Source organism: Microcaecilia unicolor, chromosome 5 (genome assembly GCF_901765095.1).
Source record: "Microcaecilia unicolor chromosome 5, aMicUni1.1, whole genome shotgun sequence".
NCBI classification, from domain to species: domain Eukaryota; kingdom Metazoa; phylum Chordata; class Amphibia; order Gymnophiona; family Siphonopidae; genus Microcaecilia; species Microcaecilia unicolor.
In genome coordinates, this window is record NC_044035.1 from 349,417,030 (window position 1) to 349,443,191 (window position 26,162).

The following is a 26,162-nucleotide window of genomic DNA, read 5'->3' on the forward strand; positions in this document are numbered from 1 at the left end:
ATTAGATTGTAAGCTGTGTCGAGCAGGGACTGTCTCTCTATGTCCAGTGTACAGCGCTGCGTATGTTTAGTAGCACTATAGAAATGATAAGTAGTAGTAATAAATACTTTGTAAACAGGTTTTCAAAATTTTTGAGAAAGAGGCAACTTGTACCTGTCTAACAGCAGGAAAAGCAAGTGAATAATAATTTCTAGTTGCCCTTAAAACATTTCAGTTTAAAAACGAGAATTGTTCTGACGATATGCTGGAGCGTCTCTATACAGAATCTTATGGAAAGGAGGAGATAGTGGATGCTAAGGATGGGCCATTTGGCCTTTATCTGCCATCATGTTTCATTCAATTCAAGTATACCGCTAATATCCCCTTTCCAGGGTTCAGTGCGGTTTACATTCTAGGTGAGACAAAAAGCTTGTGTGAGGTATGAGAAACATTAGAGACCATTGGTGTCATCATGCATGAGACTAAAAACATTAAATGGACTTGGGAAAAATCCACAATTCCAGGAATAACATGTATAGAATGTTTGTACGTTTGGGAAGCTCGCCAGGTGCCCTTGGCCTGGATTGGCCGCTGTCGTGGACAGGATGCTGGGCTCGATGGACCCTTGGTCTTTTCCCAGTGTGGCATTACTTATGTACTTATGTCCTCTACTTGTCTCACTTTTATTACATAGAGCAGTGATTTAACCTATTGTGATGTCATAGTGGCTCATTCCACCAATAAGAGCCAACCTCATTAGTGATGTCACAATGGCTTGATTGTATAGAATGTTTGTACGTTTGGGAAGCTTGCCAGGTGCCCTTGGCCTGGATTGGCCGCTGTCGTGGACAGGATGCTGGGCTCGATGGACCTTTGGTCTTTTCCCAGTGTGGCATTACTTATGTACTTATGAAATAGAAGTCATGATGGATTATTATGAAGCAGTCTTTGGGAAGAGAAAGGTTTTTAGCCTCTCCCTGGAGTTGAGGTAGCCATTTTCTGTTCTGATGGGATTAGATAGGGAATATGTTTCTACTGGAGAGCCAATCTGTCAGCAGGTTCTGAGCCTCTGTGCACTGGCTCTCAGGGTTTGCCTTGGTGTGTGCATGCACATTCCTGCCCTCTCTCCAGGGGTAATGTGAACAGGACAATAAACTCTTTTCCTGCTGTTCCCTGAAGTGGTTGCTGTCAATGCAGATTCTTATCAGGGAGAAAGGACACCCCCCCCCAGCCCATGTAAAACTATCATACCAGTAGAGTTATCTGACCTCTCTGGAAAGACCCTCACTCTGAAAAGTTCAGAGGGAGCAATATATATTATGTGTGTGGGGGAGGGGACTACAGGACCATCACCAAGGCCCGGTAAAACAGATCTGCCTTTTATTGCACCTGTCAGGAAGCTGCCCTGCGCTTTTATTTCCCAGCGCAGATAAACATGCGGAGGAGATAAGTCACTAACTTGAAAAGGAGAGGAACCTTTCTCAGACTGATTGCAGGGGGGCTCTGCAGGGTATTTGACTTTTACATCAAAGGCCTGCTGCTACTGGAAATGGCCCTTCTCAGAAGGTGAAAATAGTTTTGTAGTAGGGAGTGGGAGAGGTTGGAGTGTGCACAGAGCTTGATGTCAGTCTGCAACAGCAGTGGGAAGGCCAGGTCTTAATGAATGAAATATCTGCAAATCTCTGCAGGGGGGGGAGGGGGGGGAGCTGAGGGCATGAACCAAGAACGTCCTGCTGAGTAAAACCTAACAGGTCTGCAGCAGAGCTGAATACACATAGTAACATAGTAGATGATGGCAGAAAAAGATCTGCACGGTCCATCCAGTCTGCCCAACAAGACAACTCATATGTGCTACTTTTTGTGTATACCCTACTTTGATTTGTACCTGTGCTCTTCAGGGCACAGACTGTATAAGTCTGCCCAGCACTATCCCCGCCTCCCATCCACCAGCCCTGCCTCCCACCACCAGCTCTGGCACAGACCGTATAAGTCTGCCCAGCACTATCCCCGCCTCCCATCCACTAGCCCCGCCTCCCAACCACTGACTCTGGCACAGACCGTATAAGTCTGCCCAGCACTATCCCCGCCTCCCAACCACCAGCCCCGCCTCCCGATCTCGACTAAGCTCCTGAGGATCCATTCCTTCTGCACAGGATTCCTTTATGCTTATCCCACGCATGTTTGAATTCCGTTTACATGGGTTAAATGAAGACAGCAGAAACTGTAATAAGGCATCATCCGTTTATTGACAGGATTCCCTGCTATCACCTAATCATGACCACTGCCAAGGGTGCCACTGTAGCCCAGGAATGTTAAAAACATACTTGGAAGACCACTAGTTCCAATCTTTTAAAGCCACAGTAAGAGACAGAGGCCTTTAATACCTGGCAGGGACCATCAAAGGTAGCCACTGATTGGCCAGCTTCAACATTCCATAGTCTAATTCAGCGGGCCACAAATGGGACAGCGATTCAGACTATCCCTAATGACTATACACACAACGGAGAAACATTAATTCCAATATAGTTGTACCATACAAACATGTACAATAAATTCACAACTATGCATAATCTTCAAACGTTTAGTCTAAATTAGAAAATTCTCTAAAATCTTTTTTTTTCTTTAGCTATCAAAACAATGTTATTGTGCATACTTCAAAATACATTTCAAACACACACATCTTTCACAACCATTCATGTCACACTCGTATAGTGCAACTTGGGAATAACCTAGAAACATAGAAACATGACGGCAGATAAAGGCCACATGACCCATCCAGTCTGCCCATCCTCTGTAACCCCTAATTCTTCCTGTTCCTAAGCGATCCCACATGCTTATCCCATGCCTTTTTAAATTCTGGAACAGTCCTTGACTCCACCACCTCCACTGGGAGACCATTCCACGCCTCCACCACCCTTTCTGTGAAATAATACTTCCTTAGGTTACTCCAAAGCCTATTCCCTTTTAACTTTGTCACAGGGGCGTAGCTATGTGGGGCCACAGGGGCATGGGCCCCCGTAGATTTGGCCCTGCCCCCCCCCCCCCCGCTGCCGCAGTAAGATACCTTTGCTGGCGGGGGTCCCCAACCCCTGCCAGCCGAAGTCCTCTTCTCTGGCACGGCCGCGGCTCCGGCACGTTGCTGATCTGCAAGGCTTCTGTTTCTGTGAGTCTGACGTCAGACTCACAGAAACAGAAGCCTTGCAGATCAGCAACACGGCTGTGCTGGAGAAGAAGATTCGGCTGGCAGGGGTTGGGGACCCAATTTCTACCCAATATTTAGCACTATTTAACCAGCCAGAATGGCTGCTGACCAGTTAAATAACACATAGAAACATGATGGCAGATAAAGGCCATATGACCCATCCAGTCTGCCCATCCTCTGTAACCCCCAATTCTACCTGTTCCTAAGCGATCCCACATGCTTATCCCATGCCTTTTTAAATTCTGGAACAATCCTCGACTCCACCACCTCCACCGGGAGGCCATTCCACGCCTCCACCACCCTTTCTGTGAAATAATACTTCCTTATGAAGTAGAAGTCATGATGGATTATTATGAAGCAGTCTTTAGGAAGAGAAAGGTTTTTAGCCTCTCCCTGGAGTTGAGGTAGCCATTTTCTGTTCTGATGGGATTAGATAGGGAGTTCCATATGTTACTCCTAAGCCTATTCCCTCTTAACTTTGTCATATGCCTCCTCATTCCAGAACTCTCCTTTATTTGAAAAAAGCTCTCTTCTTGTACATAAATAACCTGCTCCTAATAGCTCATACTACTACTACTACTACTAACAAACATTTCTAAAGCGCTACTAGAGTTACGCAGCGCTGTACAATTCAAACATAGAAGGACAGTCCCTGCTCAAAGAGCTTACAATCTAAAAGACAAGAGAACAATCTAAAGACAAGTGAACAATCTAGAGGACGAGTGAACAGTTAATCTGATAGGGTGGATGGATTGGGGCATTTTATATTTCTCGAGCGGTTAGGCGCCGAAGGCAGCATTGAAGAGGTGAGTTTTAAGCAGAGATTTGAAGATGGGTAGGGAGGGGGCATGGCGTATGGGTAAAGGAAGATTGTTCCAGGCATAGGGTGAGGCAAGGCAGAATGCACGGAGCCTGGAGTTGGCAGTGGTGGAGAAGGTGACTCACATGTTCAGTAGAAATGTACTGGATCCAGTGTTCAAATATGATTCATGCACATCTATATAAATAAAATCCCCCCCTCAAACATTCTGAAGCTCAAATCCTCCCTCAAACGTTCTGAAGCTCACTCCCTGACAGTGAAGCACTGAACTCCTGTACTGTTTGTAGGCTAGGCTATCACCCTCACTCATAGACCCACCCTCAGCCACGCCCCATCTGCACATAGAAAGCAACCTCAACATTCTAAGGCTCACTTTGTGGCTCAGGGTTTGTAAGTTCGAAGCTCTGTAACCACTTTAGTAACCATCTATCTGTGCCCTGCCCTCACGTCACACCGTTATGACGTCGAGGGCGGGTCATAATGAACACAAGTACACGAAGGTAGGAAGCCCATTCTGTCATCTCTCTTTCCACTCCCCAACGCAGCCGTCATTCCCATACAGTACCTACGTGTCGCCCCCCCCCCTCCAAAATCCAACCCCCCGTCTTACTCTCAGAGATGCCCCTGCACGTCAACCCCTCCAAAAATGACAAACCACTCCCATCTGTCTCTCAGCCATGCCTCCACCCGCGCAACAGCACTCCCCTCCCCGACATAGGCCCCGCCCATCCCCCTACGTGCACGGTCGCCCCCCTCCATCGCTAGCCCCATCTGCTACCCTCCCTTCTTCTTACCAAGGTCCCGGCGCAAGAACTGAGGGGCAAGGTAGCTCGCAAATTCTGCTGCCTTCCAGTTGTCTTCGTATGAGCTCTGTGCCCTGACTCTCTGGTCCCGCCCAACAGGAAATGAGGGCGGGACCAGACAGTCAGGGCACAGAGCTCATAGTGAACACAATGGAAGGCAGCAGAATCTCCAAACTACCTTGCCCTTCAGTTCTGCCGCTGCGGCTGGGACCCCGGTAAGAGGAAGGGAGGGTAGTAGAGGGGGGGGGGGGTTGCCGATTTTGGAGGGGGGCTGACATTGCACGTCCACGGGCATGGGCGGGGCCTATGCCGTGGCATCGGAGGACCTTGCTAGCGCCCATTTCATTGCTGCCCAGAAACGGGCCTTCATTACTAGTAGTTCTAAAAGTCTTAGTTTTTATAGTCCAGCCACTAGTCAGAATGGCTATGTGTGAGATAGATCTGTAAACATTCCCCAGAGGTAGAGGTTCATGGATTAACATACCACCTTTCTGTGGTACAGCCAAAGTAAACTTACATATACATACAGGTACTTTCTCTGACCCTAGTGGGCTCGCAGTGGGGCAGTAGAGGCTTAAGTGACCTGCCCAGGGTCACAAAAAGCCACAGTGGGATTTGAACCCAGTTCCCCCAAGATCTCAGTTTTAAAACCACTAACCATACGCTACTGCTCCAGTCTAGTGGTAGATGTAGGCAGGGCTCCGTCATGCATATTCTTTAGGATATTCTGGAAACCCGATCTGTTGCAGCCCTAGAGGATCTGAGCTTGGACACTACTGGGAAAAGTAGGTGAAATCACATTTATTGGACCAGACGATTCATCATCCTGCCCCACTCACAAGGTAGCAAGCACTGACCTGCCAACTGCCTTGATGTCACCCCAGGATCTGGAAAACATGTCTCATTCATACTTAAAGAGATTTTTTTTTTTATGTTCCTTTCCTAACTGCAGCTGCTCTCCGACCTCCAGCAGGGTCACGCTTTCTCTTCGTGAAACCTGCAGTAGACGAGGGCTATTCCTTTCCCAATTCCTGGACCTCTGGCCAGTGAGTGCTGCCAGCTGATCAGGGGACTACGGACCAGTTCTGCCGTACTAGTCAGACAATCTTACTAGAAAACTTTACAAGGAGCTCCCAAGAGTCTTAATTCATGTGTCTGCAAATTAAATTAAGCAAAAGCTCTCTGTTAGACAGTTCAGCAGAGGTTCACTCATAAGTATTGCCACAATGGGACAGACCAAAGGTCCATCAAGCCCAGCATCCTGTTTCCAACAGTGGCCAACTCAGGTCACAAATACCTGGCAAGATCCCAAAAAGGTTCAATACATTTTATGCTGCTTATCCCAGAAATAAGCAGTGGATTTCCCCCAAGTCATTTTAATAATGCTACTACTACTACTACTACTATTTAACATTTCTAAAGCGCTACCAGGGTTACGCAGCGCTGTACAATCTAACAAATGCTCTATGGACAAATGCTCTATGGACTTTTCCTTTAGGAAGCAGTCCAACCTTTTTTAAACTCCGCTAAGCTAACCGCCTTTACCACATCTCTGGCAATGAATTCCAGAGTTTAATTACATGTTGAGTGAAGAAAGATTTTCTCTGATTCATTTTACATTTACTACTTTGTAGCTTCATCGCATGCCCCCTAGTCCTAGTATTTTTGGAAAGAGTAAACAAGCGATTCACATATACCCGTTCCACTCCACTCATTATTTTGTAGACCTCTATCATATCTCCCCTCAGCCGTCTTTTCTCCAAGCTGAAGACCCTAGCTTTTTTCTATCTGTCTCCCTCTCTTTGGAATGGCCTTCCAAAAGAGATCAGACTTGAGAAATCTTACTTTCATTTTCGGAAACTTTTGAAAACCTTCTACTTTATCGAGTATGTAGATCAGAATTTAGAATAATGGAAGAAAGGTTATAAATGGGCATTCTGGTAATATATACTAAGTCAAAACTGTATTATCTGTCTGTGTAGATTATATTATGTATTTAATTTAGTATCTGCGGTGTTCTCCTGTGTATTAATCATGAATTATATGTTTTCATCTTATTGTAGCTAGTTTGTGGTTTGCTGTGCTTTCCTGTATGATTGGAGTTCTAATGTTTTGTCCAATTTGTACTTATTGTACTGCTTTTTTTTTTTAAATTGTAAACCGTTCTGTCTTGCAGTAGCAATAAGATACGGTATATAAATTGATGTAAATAAAATAATAAAATAAAATAGCAGTCAGCCTTTCCTCATAGGGAGTCGTCCATCCCTTTATCAGATAGAATTGTCTTCTAAAGAAAATGGGAGCGAAACCAAACCAGTCAGATTTAATAACAGATACAGAGACTATGAAAAAATTACAACCCCAATGCTATAAAAACGACACTATGCAATGAAAAAGTTGAAATGACCTCCTTTAGGTGCTCCAATTCTGTGTGGTGGAATCCTACCATAGAGCGTCATCTGGGCACCAAGCTTCCATTACAGAATACAAGTGCAACCTAGTATTGGCGCACCTTACATCATTGACCTACAAGTGTGCATCAGTGGCGTAGCTAAGGTGTGGGCCTGGGTAGTGGCAACATTCCATGTAGAATCTTCAATAGTAGCACATTCATAATACTTTATTTATTATTTAGATTTTGCTAGCCCCTTTTTCAGTAGTAGCTGAAGGTGAGTTACATTCAGGTACTCTGGATATTCTCTGTCCCAGGAGGGCTCACAAATCTAAGTTTGTACCGGAGGCAATGGAGGGTTTAAGTGACTTGCCCAAGATCACAAGGAACGTAGTGGGATTTGAACGAGCACCTCTGGATGTCAAGACCAGTGTTCTAACCACTAGACCACTACTCCACATCTTGTAGAATTCTCTCATTTACATGCTTAAGTGCAGTGGCGTTCCTAGGGGGGGCTGACACCCAGGGCGGATCGCTGATGCGCCCCGCTCCCCGGGTGCAGCACCCCCCCCCCCCCGGAACAGCGCGACGCCCCCCCCACCGGCGAACCCCCCGATCCCCCAGCAAAAGAAGCCCCCCCCCGGGTGCATGCCGCTGCGAGGGGGGGTGCCGCGCGCCTGCCGGCTCTTCGTTTTCATGCTCCCTCTGCCCCGGAACAGGAAGTAACCTGTTCCGGGGCAAAAGGAGCATAAAAACGAAGAGCCGACAGGCGCGCAGCACCCCCCCAGCAACGTGCACCTGGGGCGGTCCGCCCCCACCGCCCCCCCCCCCCTTGGTATGCCACTGCTTAAGTGATAGCAGTTTGGTGTGTGAGCATTTACACCAATCATTGTGCTGCAGTAAGTGCGCGTGCCCAAAGTTAGGCGTGTAACTGTAGACTTACACTAGTATACTACAACGGCAATTGTGTGATAGAATTTGCACTTAGTCTACATCATCCCAGCATCTAACATTAAGCGATCTTTAGAGAATTACCCCCTATAGGCTCTGGTTATGATAATAAAATTCTAGCGCAGTAGCTAGTGTAAATGCTCGCACCTTAATGTTGCAACAACATGCCTAAGCATTCTATAATTTAATGCACCTGTGCACTTTGCCTATTCTCTACCCAAACTCTACTACTACTACTACTACTACTTAACATTTCTAAAGCGCTAACTAGGGTTACACAGCGCTGTACAATTTAACATAGAGGGACAGTCCCTGCTCAAAGAGCTTACAATCTAATAGACAAGTGAATGGTCAGTCCGATAGGGGCAGTCAAATGGATTTACTGGATTTACTGAACGGTAAGTGTTAGGTGCCAAACGCAGCATTGAAGAGGTGGGTTTTTAAGTAAAGACTTGAAGATGGGCAGGGAGGGGCTTGGCGTAAGGGCTCAGGAAGGTTGTTCCAAGCATAGGGTGAGGCGAGCAAATGAGCGGAGCTGGATTTGGCGGTGTGGAGAAGGGTACTGAGAGGAGGGATTGTCCTGTGAACGGAGGTTACGGGCGGGAACGTAATGGGAGATGAGGGTAGAGAGGTAGTGAGGGGCAGCAGACTGAGTGCATTTGTAGGTAAGAAGGAGAAGCTTGAATTGAATGCGGTATCTGATTGGAAGCCAGTGAAGTGACTTGAGGAGAGGGGTGATATGAGTATATCGGTTCTGGTGGAATATAAGACGTGCAGCAGAGTTCTGAACAGATTGAAGGGGGGATAGATGGCGAAGTGGGAGGTCGGTGAGGAGTAGTTGCAGTAGTCAAGGCGAGAGGTAAGACGAGCGTGGACGAGAGTTCGGGTGGTGTGTTCAGAGAGGAAAGGGTGAATTTTGCTGATGTTAAAGAGGAAGAAGCGACAGGTCTTGGCTATCTGCTGGATATGCCCATGTGCATACCCACCAGCAAAGTACATGCCATCAAATCTTGGTGCGTATCTTTCCACTAGTCATATCCAGGGCCACCGAGAGACTAGGCTGGGCCCGGGGCAAGGCCACCCTGCCTCCGCCCCCGTCACTCCCCCGCCGCTGCAATTCTGTATTTGTTTATATTTTTATAAATGTTTTATTGTAACCCGCCCTGGATAAGGGTGGGCTAAAAAAAGAATAAATCTAATTTAATCTAATCTTGGGGAATAAAGCAGTCCTTCATATGTTCACAGCTGAATGGGCTGATCAGACTGCCCTACCCAAATGGAGTATACACCATGGGGGTGATTCTATAAGGAGTTGCCTCATTTAGCAGGAAGGTGTGTAAATGATGCAAATGGCCACTTACATGTGGATATGAACCAGGGCCGCCAAGAGGGGGGGCAGGGGGGGGGGGCAAAATTCCCCGGGCCTCCAAGGGGGGCCAGGCACCGGGGTCAGGCCACCAGTGTTGCCGTCTCCGGTCTCACTGCCTGCCTCCACGGCTCCGGGCCACCTTCATTCAAGCGGCAGTCGCAGATCGCGTGTCTTCTGGCCTTCCCTCCCTGTGTCCCGCCCTCGTCTGATGTAACTTCCGGTTTCCGTGAGGGCGGGGCACAGGGAGGGAAGGCCAGAAGAGACGCGATCTGCGACTGCCGCTTTGAATGAAGGTGGCCCGGAGCTGTGGAGTCAGGCAGGTGAGACCGGAGACGGCAACACCGGCGGCCTGACCCCGGCGCCTGGCCCCCCTTGGAGGCCAGGGGGAATTTTGCCCCCCCCCCCCCCCCCCCCTCTTGGCGGCCCTGGTCATATCCACATGTAAGTGGCCATTTGCATCATTTACACACCTTCCTGCTAAATGAGGGCAACTCCTTATAGAATCACCCCCATGGTGTATACTCCATTTGGGGTAGGGCAGTCTGATCAGCCCATTCTGCTTTATTTTCCAAGATTAAATTAAATTAGATTTATTCTTTTTTTAGCCCACCCTTATCCAGGGTGGGTTACAATAAAACATTTATAAAAATATAAACAAATACAGAAAACCTAAAAACTCAAGACAGATCACAACTACATCATCAGTCAGTATTATAAAAGGCTTTAAACAAGAAAAAAAACATCTTTCAGGTGTTTCCGAAATACTGATTTACTGGTTTCACATTTAAGCCACAGAAGCAGACTGTTCCATTCAATGGATCCTCTGGTGGAATAGGTACCCCAGCTTTGTGAGTTACAAACGCACCTGCTGTAAAGCAGGAATTATAACCATATGCTGGTGCTCAGAACGCAAGGATCAAAATGGCATAATACCACTGCACAGTAGTTTTCAAGTAGTGAGCTGAATCCTGGTAAATAGCCCGATGAATCATGATCAACAACTTATACAATATTCTCCATTTATTAATTTATTTATTTGTTACATTTGTATCCCACATTATCCCACCTTTTTGCAGGCTCAATGTGGCTTACATTATGCCATAATGGCGATCGCCGTTTCCGGAATGAGAAATACAAAGTAGTGTTACATTAAAGTTCATAAATGTTAAAATAAATTATAAAGTAGATTAGATAAACAGTTCTTTACAGGTATACGAGATAAGGGGGTCATGCGTTAATGATTCATTGATGACAAATTGATTGATGCAATCAGGTGTAGAGAATACGGTTTCATCTGGTTCTAATAGAGTTTTGATGTTAGGTCATTTATGATGGCTCAATGTGATGTGTCTTCTCGAACAGGTTGGTCTTTAGTAACTTCTGGAAGGCTAGTAAGTCGTGCATTGTTTTTAAGGCCTTTGGTAGTGCATTCCACAGTTGCGAGCTGACGTAGGAGAAGCTGGATGCCTATATTGATTTATATTTAAGTCCTTTGCAACTGGGGTAGTAGAGGTTCAAGAATATGCGTGCTGATCTTTTTGTGTTCATTGTACTGGTAACCATTTCAGGCACTTCAAACAGGGAGTAATATGTTCAAAATGTGAAAAGCCCATCAACTATCGGACAGCAGAGTTCATGACCGTTTGAAATGCCTGAAGTGAATACTTTGGCAAGCCAAGGTATACGATGTTGCAATAATCTAGGCAACTAATCACCATAGACTGCAGCACCATTTTAAAATCATGCCATGACAAGAATGATTTCAATTGAGACAACCTTCTCAACTTAAAATCCAGAGAGCGAATCAAAGCTTGCACCCGAGTTCTTAAATGTAAACGCTGAATCCACCACAATTCCCAAGTTCTTAATCTGTTTTACAATCTTTAACAGGTACATCCTGTATTTCCAAGTGTGAAGGCAGCACCCATGAAGAATCCTACAGAACCCATGTTATTTCAGTCTTTGTCACATTCATTTGCAGACGATTCTTTTTTAACCAACCCATTACCATTGTAAAAAAATCAATTGCAGTCAAGAAATCATATCAACGTCAGTCACTGTTACAGGCAAAAACAAAATTTGAATATCGTCTGCATAAATCGTGTAGGAAACTCCTAAAGGTCGTTGTACATGACACAAAGGCTGGAGATACAGATTAAATAAGGTAACTGGCAGAACCAATCCTTGCGGTACCCCAGCTACCAAACGATGGACAGTCAACAGCTTGGTATCCAAACGTACCACAGCCATCCTTGCATCCAAATAGGAGCAGAACCAATCCAAAACGTTCCAAGGTTCTCTAGGAATTCATCAACTTGCTGCTTGTTTTTTCTAATTAACCCTTATAGGCACCCGGGTATTTCCTTTTACTTATGTATTTATTTAATTGTATTTATTTATTTTGAAAATATCTTTATTGGTTCATAGAAGCTATTACAATACAAAACAAATAACAACTTCACGGCACCACACTGGTTCCTCACAGATAGCCAGTAACATTAACTACAGTTGTTTCTGTCTCCCTGGTCATAGTTCTATGTACGACATAGTGCTCGAAAAAAGAAAAAAAAAACATCCATGACTTTTTAAAATTACCCCCCCCCCCCCTCCCTTCCCCCCCCCCCCCCCCCCAGTGTCCACTGTCATTAAGGTTTCATTCTCTGCCCCTCCAGCCTTCAAATTTATCTATTTATTTGCTGCATTTGGACCCCACATTTCCCCACCTATTTGCAGGCTCAATGTGGCTTACATTATATTGCAAAAGGTATAATCATAAATAGAGTAAGGATTTGGTCTAATTTAACATATTACTGTGTAAGAAATTAGGTAGATAGGTCAGTAGAATTATTTACATAACACAAAATAAAACAGGTGAGATATAATGACCAATAGTGATGATATGATTAACATAATCAAATTAGAAGGGAGTTGGTTTAGATATAGAATGGAATCAAGTCATTAAGGAGGATTTTTATTGTAAGTCTCTTCGAACAGGTGCCATTATGAACATTATGCCATGGAATGAGAAATACAAAATAGTGTTACATTAAAAGTTCATAAATGTTGAAGTAAATTATAAAGTAAGTTAGATAGACAGTTCATTTCTGGCATAAGAGATAAGGGGGTAATGCGTTAATGTCCATTGGTGAAAATTGATTGAAGCAATCAGGTGTAGAGAATTCGGTATTATCTGGTTCTGGTAGAGTTTTGATGTTAGGTCATTTATGATGGCTCATTAAGGTATGTGTTGTTGAACAGGTTGGTGTTTAGTAATTTCCGGAAGGCTGTTAGGTCGTGCGTTGTTTTTAAGGCCTTTGGTAATGCATTCCATAGTTGCGTGCTGATGTGGCTTGTCCTTGTAGGCAGTCAATCAAATAAATGCAACCTGGAACCTTGGATAAGACATGTCAGGCCCGAAATTCAAAATGATTTAAATGACCAAAAGAGGTTCCTGGCCATTTAAATCGCCTGTCCACAGGGCTGACATTTTTGTTTTTGAAAGCATTTGGGGAAGCAGAAGGCTTTCAACGTTATCAGGATGGGTGGGTAGCTGGGTATGTGGCTATTCAAACAATTACTGCCATCTATGTATTTTTGGTTTAAAAATTTGGTGTGTGTATTTTTGGTGATGTGTTTATTATGTGTTTTTATTATTATGTATGTGATTTTTGTAATTTGCCAAGAATAGCAATTTCGATAAATTTCAGCAGCACTTCACCAGAAGGTAGCTCTGAAAATACTTGTTACGTACTCAAGCTGAAATCGGCTATTTTGGGGGTGTTCGGGGGAATCAGCACTTAGCCAGTTAAATGCCAAAAATCAGTACTTATCTGGCTAAGAATGCATAAATAGGACCACATAAAAAGGGGGCTACGTCAATTCCCACCCACCAATTCCCACTGAACCACACCAGGGAGGACAATTCCCACCCATAACCCCAAAAATACAAAACACACTAGGACAAGGAATCTCCCTCCCTTTCCTCTTCCAGATCACTTGGGGGGCCAGTACCCCCTCACTCCCCCCCCCCCCCCCACATTATCTTTTACACATCTCTTTCCCCTTCCAGGCACGCAGTTCGTGCAAATTAGATTTCAACCTAATTCATGGGATCTAAATGTCATAAATAAATACAAACTGCAGTTCATGTGGGGGAGCAATTACCCCCCCCCCCCTACACACACACACCCCAAACTAGGTTTCAGCCTAATTCAGCCCCTCAATATGACACACTGATTACAATTTATATCAAACTAGTAAAAAAGGCCCGTTTCTGACACAAATGAAACGGGCGCTAGCAAGGTTTTCCTCGGCTCCCCTGCAGCCACCCATGTCCAGCGACCCTCCTCTGGACATGGATCAGCTGTGAGGCATGTTTTTTTTCCACCGGGTTCTGAAGACATCATAATGGCTACGGTGATGTCAGCCTGATCTACGGAGCCTAGCAGACCAACTCGGAAGGAGCCACGGTCCCAGGCAGCAAGACAGAATGTTGGAGGTGAGAATTATTATATAGGATTACCAGGACTTATGGGACCCAATACAAGAAAGAAGCTAAAAAAAAGGCTAGGGAGGGTGGGAAATGACAGGGGGAGGAAAAGTCCTTGGTGAGAATTGTCCCCCATAAGTGGGAAATGGTGGGTGAGAAGTCACCTGATACCCTAAAAAGCACATCTATCCATGCAGTTTTCATAGCCAGTTAATTCCTGAATGTCACACTCAACCGGCTGTGTTTTCACCTGCTCCGTATATCCAGAAATTCAATGCCAGAGCTCAGGCACAGCTTGCATTGAATTTACGGGTACATTGCTAACTGCGATCAGCAAAACGCTGATCGCCACTGACTGGTTATTGGGCTCACACAGCAGGGAGTAGGAAGGGAAGGCTCCTCCAAGAAACCGGGGAAGACGTATATTACTACTACTACTACTATTACTACTACTACCGGGGAAGACGTATATTGTAAATCAAAGCTTTATTCCAAGTTACACAGTGAAAAACTCAACTCGACACAGCTGTGTTTCGGAGCTAAAAAGCGCCTTCCTCAGCTGATTTTGTATATTCTATTATCTGTGATATATTGGTGTTACGTAATACCGGATATAGGTATTTTATCCGATGTCTCTGCCGAAAGAAACCTCCGTTATGTGTTGATTGCTCCAGCTGTACACTATAAGACTCCTGAGGAAGGCGCTTTTTAGCGCCGAAACACAGCTGTGTCGAGAGTTTTTCACTGTGTAACTTGGAATAAAGGTTTGATTTACAATATACGTCTTCCCCGGTTTCTAGGAGGAGCCTTCCCTTCCTACTCCCTGCTGTGCGCGTTGCCTTGCTTAGGATCCTAGCGTACCTCCACCTTCTTGGTGGCATTTTCCTCTTGGTTATCGGGCTCGTCATTATTTTGTGACCCGTCCACCCCAGGTGAACATACGGAATCCGATTTTATTAGATACTTTCCCAACATACCAGTCTTCCCATTCTGTGGGTCATTCTTACCCATGGGCACATTTGAATCAAATCCATTATTCTCAAAAACAAACAAAAAAAAAACTGCAGAGCAAGAGGAATCCACCTTATCTCCTGATCATGTCTGGAGCCCAGTGATATAATATAGCAGTTCTGCCTGTTCAGTACACGGAGCTTCCTGACACCATTAGGAAATAATATATTTCCCATCTCATGTTATACTTGGCTTGCTGCTCCATAATGTCAGAGTGCAACACGCAGGGGCTCCGGAACTTTAGGACTTTAATTACTGTACTTTTCAATAGACAAACGTGCTGCCTGCCCTCTTTGAGCATCTGAATTACATGGCTGTTTATTAGTTAGTTATTTGTTGTATCTTTGTATTAACCACCTTCCCGGAAAAAAGGGTTTTGTCCAAGGCAAAGTACAAAAATAAAAAAAAAACAGTTTAAACACACCATTTTCTGAAACTCAATACAAAACCACCCAAAAGCGAATAGAATGTTGGGTGTTATTAGGAAGGGTATGGAGTCCAGGTGTGCGGATGTTATAATGCCGTTGTATCGCTCCATGGTGCGACCGCACCTGGAGTATTGTGTTCAGTACTGGTCTCCGTATCTCAAAAAAGATATAGTAGAATTGGAAAAGGTACAGCGAAGGGCGACGAAAATGATAGTGGGGATGGGACGACTTTCCTACGAAGAGAGGCTGAGAAGGCTAGGGCTTTTCAGCTTGGAGAAGAGACGGCTGAGGGGAGATATGATAGAAGTGTATAAAATAATGAGTGGAATGGATCGGGTGGATGTGAAGCGACTGTTCACGCTATCCAAAAATACTAGGACTAGAGGGCATGAGTTGAAGCTACAGTGTGGTAAATTTAAAACGAATCGGAGAAAATTTTTCTTCACCCAACGTGTAATTAGACTCTGGAATTCGTTGCCGGAGAACGTGGTACGGGCGGTTAGCTTGACGGAGTTTAAAAATGGGTTAGATAGATTCCTAAAGGACAAGTCCATAGACCGCTATTAAATGGACTTGGAAAAATTCCGCATTTTTAGGTATAACTTGTCTGGAATGTTTTTACGTTTGGGGAGCGTGCCAGGTGCCCTTGACCTGGATTGGCCACTGTCGGTGACAGGATGCTGGGCTAGATGGACCTTTGGTCTTTCCCAGTATGGCACTACTTATGTACTTATGTACTTATAAAATACAAAGCCAGCATTAGAATCCACTCATCAGTATTCCAGCATCAGTCACTCTAAGACAGGGCTACTCAATTCTGTTCCTTGAGATCCACAGGCAAGCTAGTTTTCTGAATGCATGAGAGAGATTTGCATGCACTACCTCCTTGGAATGCAAATCTTTCTCATGCATAATCATTGTGGATACCCTGAAAACCTGGCCTGCCTGTGGATCTCAAGGTCAACAAGAGGAAGCCTTCTCTTTGGACAGACAGCACTTTTTTTTTTACCAGATTTCAGAAGTTAACACCTCTTTCCTCAGGTCAGAACAGAATGTGCAAAGATGGCATTACCTGAAAAAAATAAGAGAATCACAGAATATATTTTACAATGAAAGAGAGAAGGGAACGGGAGTGGGTTGGGGGGGGGGGGTTGATGCACCACAAGAAGGAGTGGCCTAGTGGTTAGGGTGGTGGACTTTGGTCTTGAGGAACTGAGTTCAATTCCTGGCACAGGTAGCTCCTTGTGACTCTGGGCAAGTCACTTAACCCTCCATTGCCTGCCACATTGAGCCTGCCATGAGTGGGAAAAAGTGCAGGGTACAAATGTAAAAACAAACAAAAAAAAGTTCAATTATTACTGGTAAGCTGTTGAAAACCCAAGACTCTGATAAATCCTGCCTCGTCATTTTTACTTCTTATATTTCTGGATGGTTCTGAATTTCCCTTTTACTTTCTGATCATAAGGTCATTGATGCAGTGATCTGGTCCCAAACAATCTTTGCTTTCTGTATGCAGGTTGGTTCTTGTCTTTATCATCTGGCCTGTCTTAGCACTTTCTGCATTGAACTATCTATATTACATTAGATGAGGAACATGACGAAAATCGATCCCTCTTATGCTCTGTGGCCTTCCTGTGATATGCAGCGGCACAGTCTACAGCATGGTATGCTATGGGGAATTGTTCCATTCTCTTCTGTCTGAGTTTCTGTTATGTTTGCTTTCTACTTGGCTGGTTTCAGATTAAGTGGTTGTTGGACAGTCAGTACTTGGGGAGCAGGGAATATCTTTTGCAATGACTCACCCTCCAGGAATTGTGACTGTACGTATTTTATACATTTTCTGAACTTTCCAGTTTGGATTGTATGTCATTACTAGGGGGGATTCTCTCTGGGGCCCTTTTACTATGCCGCGTAAGCGCCTACACGTGCCCAACGCCCACCAATTCCAAGTAACCACCCGGCTACTATGTGGCCCTTGCGGTAATTTCATTTTTGGCACGTGTCCGCTATGCATAAGTACAGAGGCAGAGGCGGGGCTGGTGGTTGGGAGGCAGGGTTATCTTGTCTGCTGAGCCTCACAAAACTCACTACCCCCAACTGACCACAACTACAATAGCCCTTATGGGTGAAGGGAACACCTATATGTGTGTACAGTGGGTTTCTGGTGAGTTTTGGAGGGCTCACAGTTTCCACCACAAGTGTAACAGGTAGAGGGAGGTATGGGCCTGGATCCAGCTGTCTGTAGTGCACTGCACCCACCACTAGACTATTCCAGAGACCTGAGTATAACATCTGAGGTTGGCATAGAGGCTGGCAAGAAATGTTTTTAATCACATTTTTTTGGGATGGGAGGGGGTTAGTGACCACTGAGGGAATAAGGGGAGGTCACCCCTGATTCCCTCCAGTGGTCATCTGGTTATTTAGGGCACCTTTTCGTGCCTTATTCATTATAAAAACAGGTCTAGCTCAAAACATCTTAGTTTTAGTCCTGGACGTTTTTGTTTTGTTCCATTAAAACGTCCAGGTATTAGGAACTCCCAAATCCCACCCTTAGCCTGCCCCTAACACACTCCCTCTTGATTTGGATGCAGCATAGAAAAATCTCTGAAAAATAGGTTTCAGAAATACCAATTTGTATGTTTTTGTGAGAAAAACATTCAAATGCTTCTTTATGCCACTTTTTAGACGTTTTTCTCTTTCAAAATTAAGGCTCATAGTGACCTCATAAGTCTTCCTTTTTTTCAGCAAGGATAATAAAAAGTTCATATATTTTATTATTGTTGTTTTATATGCAATAAAGAATAATCCCCATTGCCAAAGTTGTTAACCTATGCAGTGGCGTACCAAGGGGGGGGCGGTGGGGGCGGTCCGCCCCGGGTGCACGCCGCTGGGGGGGGTACCGCGCGCCTGTCTGCTCTGCTCGTTCCGTGCTCCCTCTGCCCCGGAACAGGTTACTTCCTGTTCCGGGGCAGAGGGAGCATGGAACGAGTGAAGCAGACAGGCGCGCGGCACCCCCCCCCCCCCCAGCAGGTAAAAATGCACCTGGGGGCTGTCCTTTCGCCGGGGGTGGGGGGGTCGCGCTGCACCCGGGGGGGGCGCATCGGCGATCTGCCCCGGGTGTCAGCCACCCTAGGAATGCCACTGAACCTATGTGTCATTTCTGACTTAGCTATAAGGGAACTTTAGAAACTGGAGGCAGGTTTCCCAAAGCTGACATATATTCCTTTTCTGTTTAGTTTTCTCTTCTCTTTGTCTCTTTTATTCAGACTGGATATTTTAATATTTTCCCTTCTTTCTTTCTTTCTGTTCTCCTTTTCTTCCTTGTCTTCTTTTTTCCTATTTTTACAAGCGATCTCGTCCCAACTCCTCATCCCCTTTCTCATCCCCACAGTCCTGTCTCTCAGTCATCCCCTGTCCTCTCTACCTCTCAACATTCCTGTTCATGTCCTTCCATCCCGAGCGGGAGTGGCTTGTCCTACTGGAGATCGGGTACCAGTTCAGCAGGCAGTTGTGATAGAAGAGGCAGGTGGGATCCTGACACACTTCCCAAGTCTCTAGCCTAACCCCAGTGTAAGCATCCAAACTTTTTAATGCCTAGCCTCTCCAGTGTTGCTATCCACCTTCGCAGAAAGAACAAATTTAAAACAAAATGATTTGCTGTATAACTTACAGTAGTGCCGAGTAGAGAATGACACGGGGACAAAGTTTGTCCCTGTCCCCACCCCGTCCCCGTGGGTTCTGTCTCTGTCCCCATCCCTGCCCCGTCCCCACTCCATCCCCATGGGATCTGCAGAAGCCTCAATTATGATTTTATATTTAAATCTTTTTATTATAAAAAGGAACAATATGCTGTGCAACTGTTGTGTATAAATTACAAATAGAAAACAATAATAACAGCGAGCAGTTTAATAACCCTCTTCACCACCACCCTCTACCCTTCCAACCCCAACAAAAGCTGATTTCTACTATCCCAAAGAATCCTAATCCACCCTATTAAAATGTCCAGGGGTACAAAATACAACCTGTTCTCTATGCCCTACAGGGGAGAAATTTGCCGTATGATTTTTTAATCTGTGGCTGAATAAGTCATCAACAATCTCAGGATTCAGTCTGAGGGGAGATATGATAGAGGTCTATAAAATAATGAGTGGAGTTGAACGGGTAGATGTGAAGCATCTGTTTACACTTTCCAAAAATACTAGGACTAGGGGGCATGCGATGAAGCTACAATGTAGTAAATTTAAAATGAATCAGAGAAAATGTTTCTTCACTCAACGTGTAATTAAACTCTGGAATTTGTTGCCAGAGAATGTGGTAAAGGCGGTTAGCTTAGCGGAGTTTTAAAAAAGTTTGGACAGCTTCCTAAAGGAAAAGTCCATAGACCGTTATTAAATGGACTTGGGGAAAATCCACTATTTCTGGGATAAGCAGTATAAAATGTTTTGTACTTTTTGGGGGATCTTGCCAGGTATTTGTGACCTGGATTGACCACTGTTGGAAACAGGATGCTGGGCTCGTGTACTTATGTCTAGCTCTCCTGTCTTCCACAGTCGTTCCTTCAATAGAAGGTGTCTTCTCAGAAGATGTGCTGATAGCAGGATAAGTACATAAGTACATAAGTAGTGCCATACTGGGAAAGACCAAAGGTCCATCTAGCCCAGCATCCTGTCACCGACAGTGGCCAATCCAGGTCAAGGGCACCTGGCACGCTCCCCAAACGTAAAAACATTCCAGACAAGTTATACCTAAAAATGAGGAATTTTTCCAGTCCATTTAATAGCGGTCTATGGACTTGTCCTTTAGGAATCTATCTAACCCCTTTTTAAACTCCGTCAAGCTAACCGCCCGTACCACGTTCTCCGGCAATGAATTCCAGAGTCTAATTACACGTTGGGTGAAGAAAAATTTTCTCCGATTCGTTTTAAATTTACCACACTGTAGCTTCAACTCATGCCCTCTAGTCCTAGTATTTTTGGATAGCGTGAACAGTCGCTTCACATCCACCCGATCCATTCCACTCATTATTTTATACACTTCTATCATATCTCCCCTCAGCCGTCTCTTCTCCAAGCTGAAAAGCCCTAGCCTTCTCAGCCTCTCTTCATAGGAAAGTCGTCCCATCCCCACTATCATTTTCGTCGCCCTTCGCTGTACCTTTTCCAATTCTACTATATCTTTTTTGCTAGTTGTGACCAGCATGTTTGCTTGCTTTTCCCCCCCCAAAAATCAAAATATTGTTTGCATTACTCAAACATAAATAAGAGTCCAGTTCATTAACAGGCTTCAAAGTAGAAAATGACACAGGGACAAAGTTTGTCCCCATCCTCGAGGGCTCTGTCCCCGTCCCCATCCCCGCGGTTACTGCAGGTCCTCGTCCCCGTGTCATTCTCTAGCGCAGAGCTCATCAGCTGTTGTTTTCCATCCTGGTGGTATTTTGGCCCCAGTGAGTCTCCATAGAGCTGGCTATGTGTGAGCTGCTGCCTAATAGGATCTCTAGGGTCATGGGTCAGCTACGAGTGGAAAGTCACAAAGCGCACAGAGTAGCAGGAAGGCTTTGAACTCACCTTCTGCTTTTCCTGCACAAGATATGGGTTTCTTTAGCGATGTTCCATAAACACACACAGTTCTGCAAAGCCTACTTCTGCTGTGCTCAGGGCTGCTATTTTTATCATCTGAACTCTAATTGATTTGAAATGAACCACTGTCAAATATTTAGTGGAAGGAAAGACTGGGAGAGACAAGGTACCTATTTCTTGCAGAGCAGTGACACTGGGAAAAGGAGAGAAAATCCAGATCCAAACAACCCCTGCCTCCCCGCCTGGAGTTTGTCTGTCTAACAGCCCCTGCAACAGGTTACAGCCATCCAGAGCCCATCCCAGTGCAAAGGAGGAAGACTTATTTTTAGTTTAAAAAAAAAAGTAAACTTCTCCGCTTCCTGTCCTGAGACATCATAGTGCACAGTTCCCAAGAGAAGCAGGTTTCAGATCTGCATTCAAGGGTGGGAAATAGACTTTCCCATGAAGGTATCAGAATCTGCACCGTCCAGTGGCATACCTAGCTTGGCTGCCTTCTGGGGAGAGTCATCGCTGCTGCACACCCCCCTCCCCCGTCGCAACAACCCCTGAGGTGTGTCACCCCCCCAAGGCACATCACAACCCCCCCCCCCCCCCCCCCCCGAAGTGCATCACTCCCACCACCCTTCCTCTTAGCAGGAAGTAGTGTCAGAGGGGGCAGGGGACCAGCAGAGCCAACAGCCGCATGACTGCTCCGTGCACATCCTTGTTGCCTGCACCCGGGGCAGACCACCCCCCACCGCCCCGCCCTTGGTACACTAGTGACCTGCATACACCCCCCTGATTCTGTAAAGGTTGCCAAAGATTGTGTGCGCGATTGAATTTATTTATTAGGATTTATTTACCGCCTTTTTGAAGGAATTCACTCAAGGCAGTGTCAAACGTGAGCAGGAGGCAATTAGAGCAGTAAAAATATTTGAAAACAATACAAAGTATGGCATGGTATACTACTTGCAATGACAACACAATATGTACTAGAATATTATAATTGGTAGTGAGGGGTAAGGCAAAGTTGTAACATATAGATGAGTAAGAAAGTAGGAAGAATTAGAAAGTAAGGTGATTGATTTGAAGAAAGTTGCACGTGAGGTCAGAGAGATGGTTAAATATTATCTCAGCTAGGGTAGGAGTGGATAAACATGTCCCGCTGCAGTATGTGCAGCCCGAGTCACTCCTTGTGTGTGTGAGTGAGACTAACCAGTTAGTTCCTTCTTCCGTTAAAGGTTTGGTTGAATTGAATAACAAGCCAATTAGTGCCAATAACTGGCTATTTAACAAGCAATTATTGGCACTAATTACATTTAATTGGGACCAACATGCATAAATTTAGGTGCGGTATCCATGCCTAAAATTTACGCACAGTCCACAAAGGGGGCGTGTACATGGGACGGGCATGGGCATTTTGGGGGCAAAATGGGGTGTGGCTTCGAGTTACACACGTGATTACAGAATAATGGCGCACTGCGCATAAATTTAGGCGCACTACGCATAAATTTAGGCGCAGCCATTTGCACCACATTTTCATTGATGCAAATGGACACGCATAAACATGCCTGACTTTCCGCTTAAGCGTGTATTCTATAAAGCGCGCCAAATGTTAAGTGTGGCTTATAGAATACCACTTAAGTAGGGGGTTTTCAGTGCCAAATTTTTAGGTGCCATTTATAGAATTTATCCCAGGGGCGTAGCTACATGGGGCCATGGGGGCCTGGGCCTCCGTAGATTTGCCTCTGGACGTGCAGGACGTCAGACTCACAGAAACAGAACGAAGCCTTGCGCCAGAAGCAGAGCACCTTGCTGGCTGATCTGCAAGGCTTCGTTCTGTTTCTGTGAGTCTGTTGCTGGCTGATCTGCAGGACGTCAGACTCACAGAAACAGAACGAAGCCTTGCAGATCAGCCAGCAACATGGCCGTTGGCTGATCTGCAAGGCTTCGTTCTGTTTCTGTGAGTCTGACGTCCTGCATGTACAATGTGCAGGACGTCAGACTCTCAGAAACAGAACGAAGCCTTGCAGATCAGCCAGCGAGGTCCTCTTTTTCCGGCGCAAGGCTTTGTTCAGGACAATGTGCTGGACGTCAGACTAGAACAAAGCCTTGCGCGGGATTGGGAAGTAGAGGACTTCGGCTCGGCTGGCAGGGGGTTAGGGTCCCCCGCCAGCAAAGGTAGGTGATAGTGGGTTGGCGACGGCAGGTTGTTGGTGGCGGGAGGGGGGTCGAGAGGGTCGTTGGTGGTGGGCGGGTTCGGCAATGGCGGGGGGGGCAAAGTTGGTGGCGTAGGGGTTCGGCAATGGCGGGGAGGAGTTTGGCAATGGCAGGGGGGGTCAAAGTTGGTGGCGGGGGGTCGGCAATGGCGGGGGGGGTCGGCGGCGCCAGGGGGGCTAAAATGTGCCCCCTTACCTCGGGCTCTGGACCCCCCTCCTGCCGAAGTCTGGCTATGCCCCTGATTTATCCCATAATGCAGAGGAATTTCATCCCAACTTGAGTGAAGTGGTAGGGTAGCCATGTTAGTCCACATTTAAAGGTGATAAATAGAAATAAAACAAAACAAAGAAAATAAAATAAGATAACTTTTTTGTTGGACTAACAACATTTTTTGATTAGCTTTCGAAGGTAACCCTTCTTCTTCAGATCAGAAATAAGCAAATGATGACAAGTATCAGAATATAGAAGTGAAACACAAAAGTGTTCCAATGCCAGTCTCACAGGAACAGGGTGGGGTGGGTAAGGTGAGAAACAGGGAGAGCTGGTGGGTGAGAGACAAGGAGAGCTGGGTCTGTGAGAGGTGGGGAGAGCTGGGTGGGTGAAAGACAAGGAAAAATGGCAGCGCTTATGTACTTATGCATATCAGAAGCGTGCCAGAAATGAAATTACCGCAAGAGCCAAGCGGTAGCAACGCAATAACTCCATTTTGGCACACATTGGGTGCATGTAGACGCTTATGCGGCTTAGTAAAAACGCCCCTTAGTGAGAAACCCTCATTCCTCTCCCAACTGAGTCAAGTGAGTGATGAGCAGAAAAGTGTCTGTGGCTTCTGCAGAATGCCTGCTGCAAATGAAAGTTCAAAAACAAGTGTTTTTGCAAGTAACGGGGTGATCCAGGACCAGGAAGAAGAACTGTGCTCTCTGGGATCAGGACAAAGAAAGAAATAGGTCATTTGTGAACTGTGTGACTAGCATTCTAGGTGTTTGCTTGTGTGGGAAATGGCACACCGAGAAAGGTTTGTGTGCAAGAGAAGAGTCTGCAGTCCCTTGACTAATGCTATGTTCGATTAAGTCCACCAGAGGGAGGTCCTGCCCAAGAGATGTTTGACTGTGCTGAAACCCTGGCCTGCACTTGGTTTGGGGAAGGGACATGGGACTTGATACACTGCCAGCCTTTCTGAGGTTTTTGCAACTACATTCAAAGTGGTTGACATAGTATATAGAGGCACTAACCACTAGGCTACTCCTCCACTTATACCAGGGCCTCAGACCTATCCTGGAGACCCCCCACAGCCCATCAAATTTTCAGGCTATCCATACTGAATATGCATGAGATAAATCTGCATACACTGGAAATCCAGCAAATTCAAATGTGTTGCTGCTAGGAAATATTTGGATCATAAAACAGAATGGCCCAGATAAAACAGGTTACTCCCCCCCCCCCCCCCCACCACCACCACACACACACACATACACACGGACACACGCAGAAACAAATGAAACCGTGCAGTGAGACGCAAAGCAGATGAGTGTCTATAAGCAGCCACCCTGCTGTGAACCTTATGCTTTACTTCATCAGCAGCATCACTAGACCATCTTGAGGAGGAGGCAGGGTAGGGTTACCATATGTCCGGATTTACCGGGACACGTCCTCTTTTTGAGGACATGTCCGGGCAACCGGGCGAGTTTTGCCAATCTGCCCGTTTGTCCGGATTTCTGGACAAACGGGCAGATTGCTAGCCTCCCCTCCCCTTACTTACTACTGCCCTGGTGGTCTAGTGACCTCTCCTGCCTTCGGGGAGACTTCAACTGTCGGCGGCCATTTTGAATCGGCGCCGAGATCAGCAACACAAAGGATGCCTGCAGGGCAGCGCTCCGGGCAGGAAAGAGGGGTCTCTTTCCTGCCCCGAAGAGGTCACTAGACCACCAGGGCAGTAGTAAGGTAAGGGGAGGGGGGTGACAGGGTGTGTGACAGGGGGGAGGGGACAATGTGACGGGGCAGAGCGAGGGTGTGACAGGGGCGGGGCATGTGTCCTCCTTTTGTGGGGACAAAATATGGTAACCCTAAGGCAGGGGCATCAGAAGAACTGAGCAAGACAGGTCCAGCAGTGGCGTAGCCACAGGTAGGCCTGGGTGGGCCCAGGCCCACCCACTTTGGGCTCAGGCACACCCAGTAGCAACACACCTATGATGTGGCTGGCAGGGATTCCCAAGCCCCACCAGCTGAAAACTCCCAACAACTGTCCCTCCTGCATACCTTGCAGCGTTTAACTTTAAAAAAGGAGACTATGATAAAATGAGAAGAACGGTAAAAAAAAAGTTAGGGGGGCAACTGAGAGAGTAAAAACTGTACAACAGGCGTGGACGGCCCAGGCCATACATATTCCGCGAATTAGAAAAGAAAGACGGAAGTCCAAAAGACACCCGGCCTGGTTGAAAAGTGAGGTGAAGGAAGCTATTAGGGCTAAAAGAAACGCCTTCAGAAAATGGAAGAAGGAACCGTCTGAAAATAACAAGAAGCAGCATAAGGAGTGTCAAAGCAAATGCAAGGCGCAGATAAAGAAGGCCAAGAGGGATTACGAAAAAAAGATAGCATTAGAGGCAAAAAAACATAGTAAAAAATTTTTTCGGTATATTAAAAGCAGGAAGCCGGCAAAAGAATCGGTTGGGCCGCTGGATGACCGAGGGGTAAAAGGGGCGATCAAAGAAGACAAAGACGTAGCGGAGAGACTGAATGAATTCTTTGCTTCGGTCTTCACCGAGGAAGATTTGGGTGGGATACCGGTGTCGGAAATGGTATTTCAAGCGGACGAGTCGGAGAAACTTACTGACTTCACGGTAAACCTGGAGGACGTAATGGGGCAGTTCGGCAAACTGAAGAGTAGCAAATCTCCTGGACCGGATGGTATTCATCCTAGAGTACTGATAGAACTGAAAAATGAGC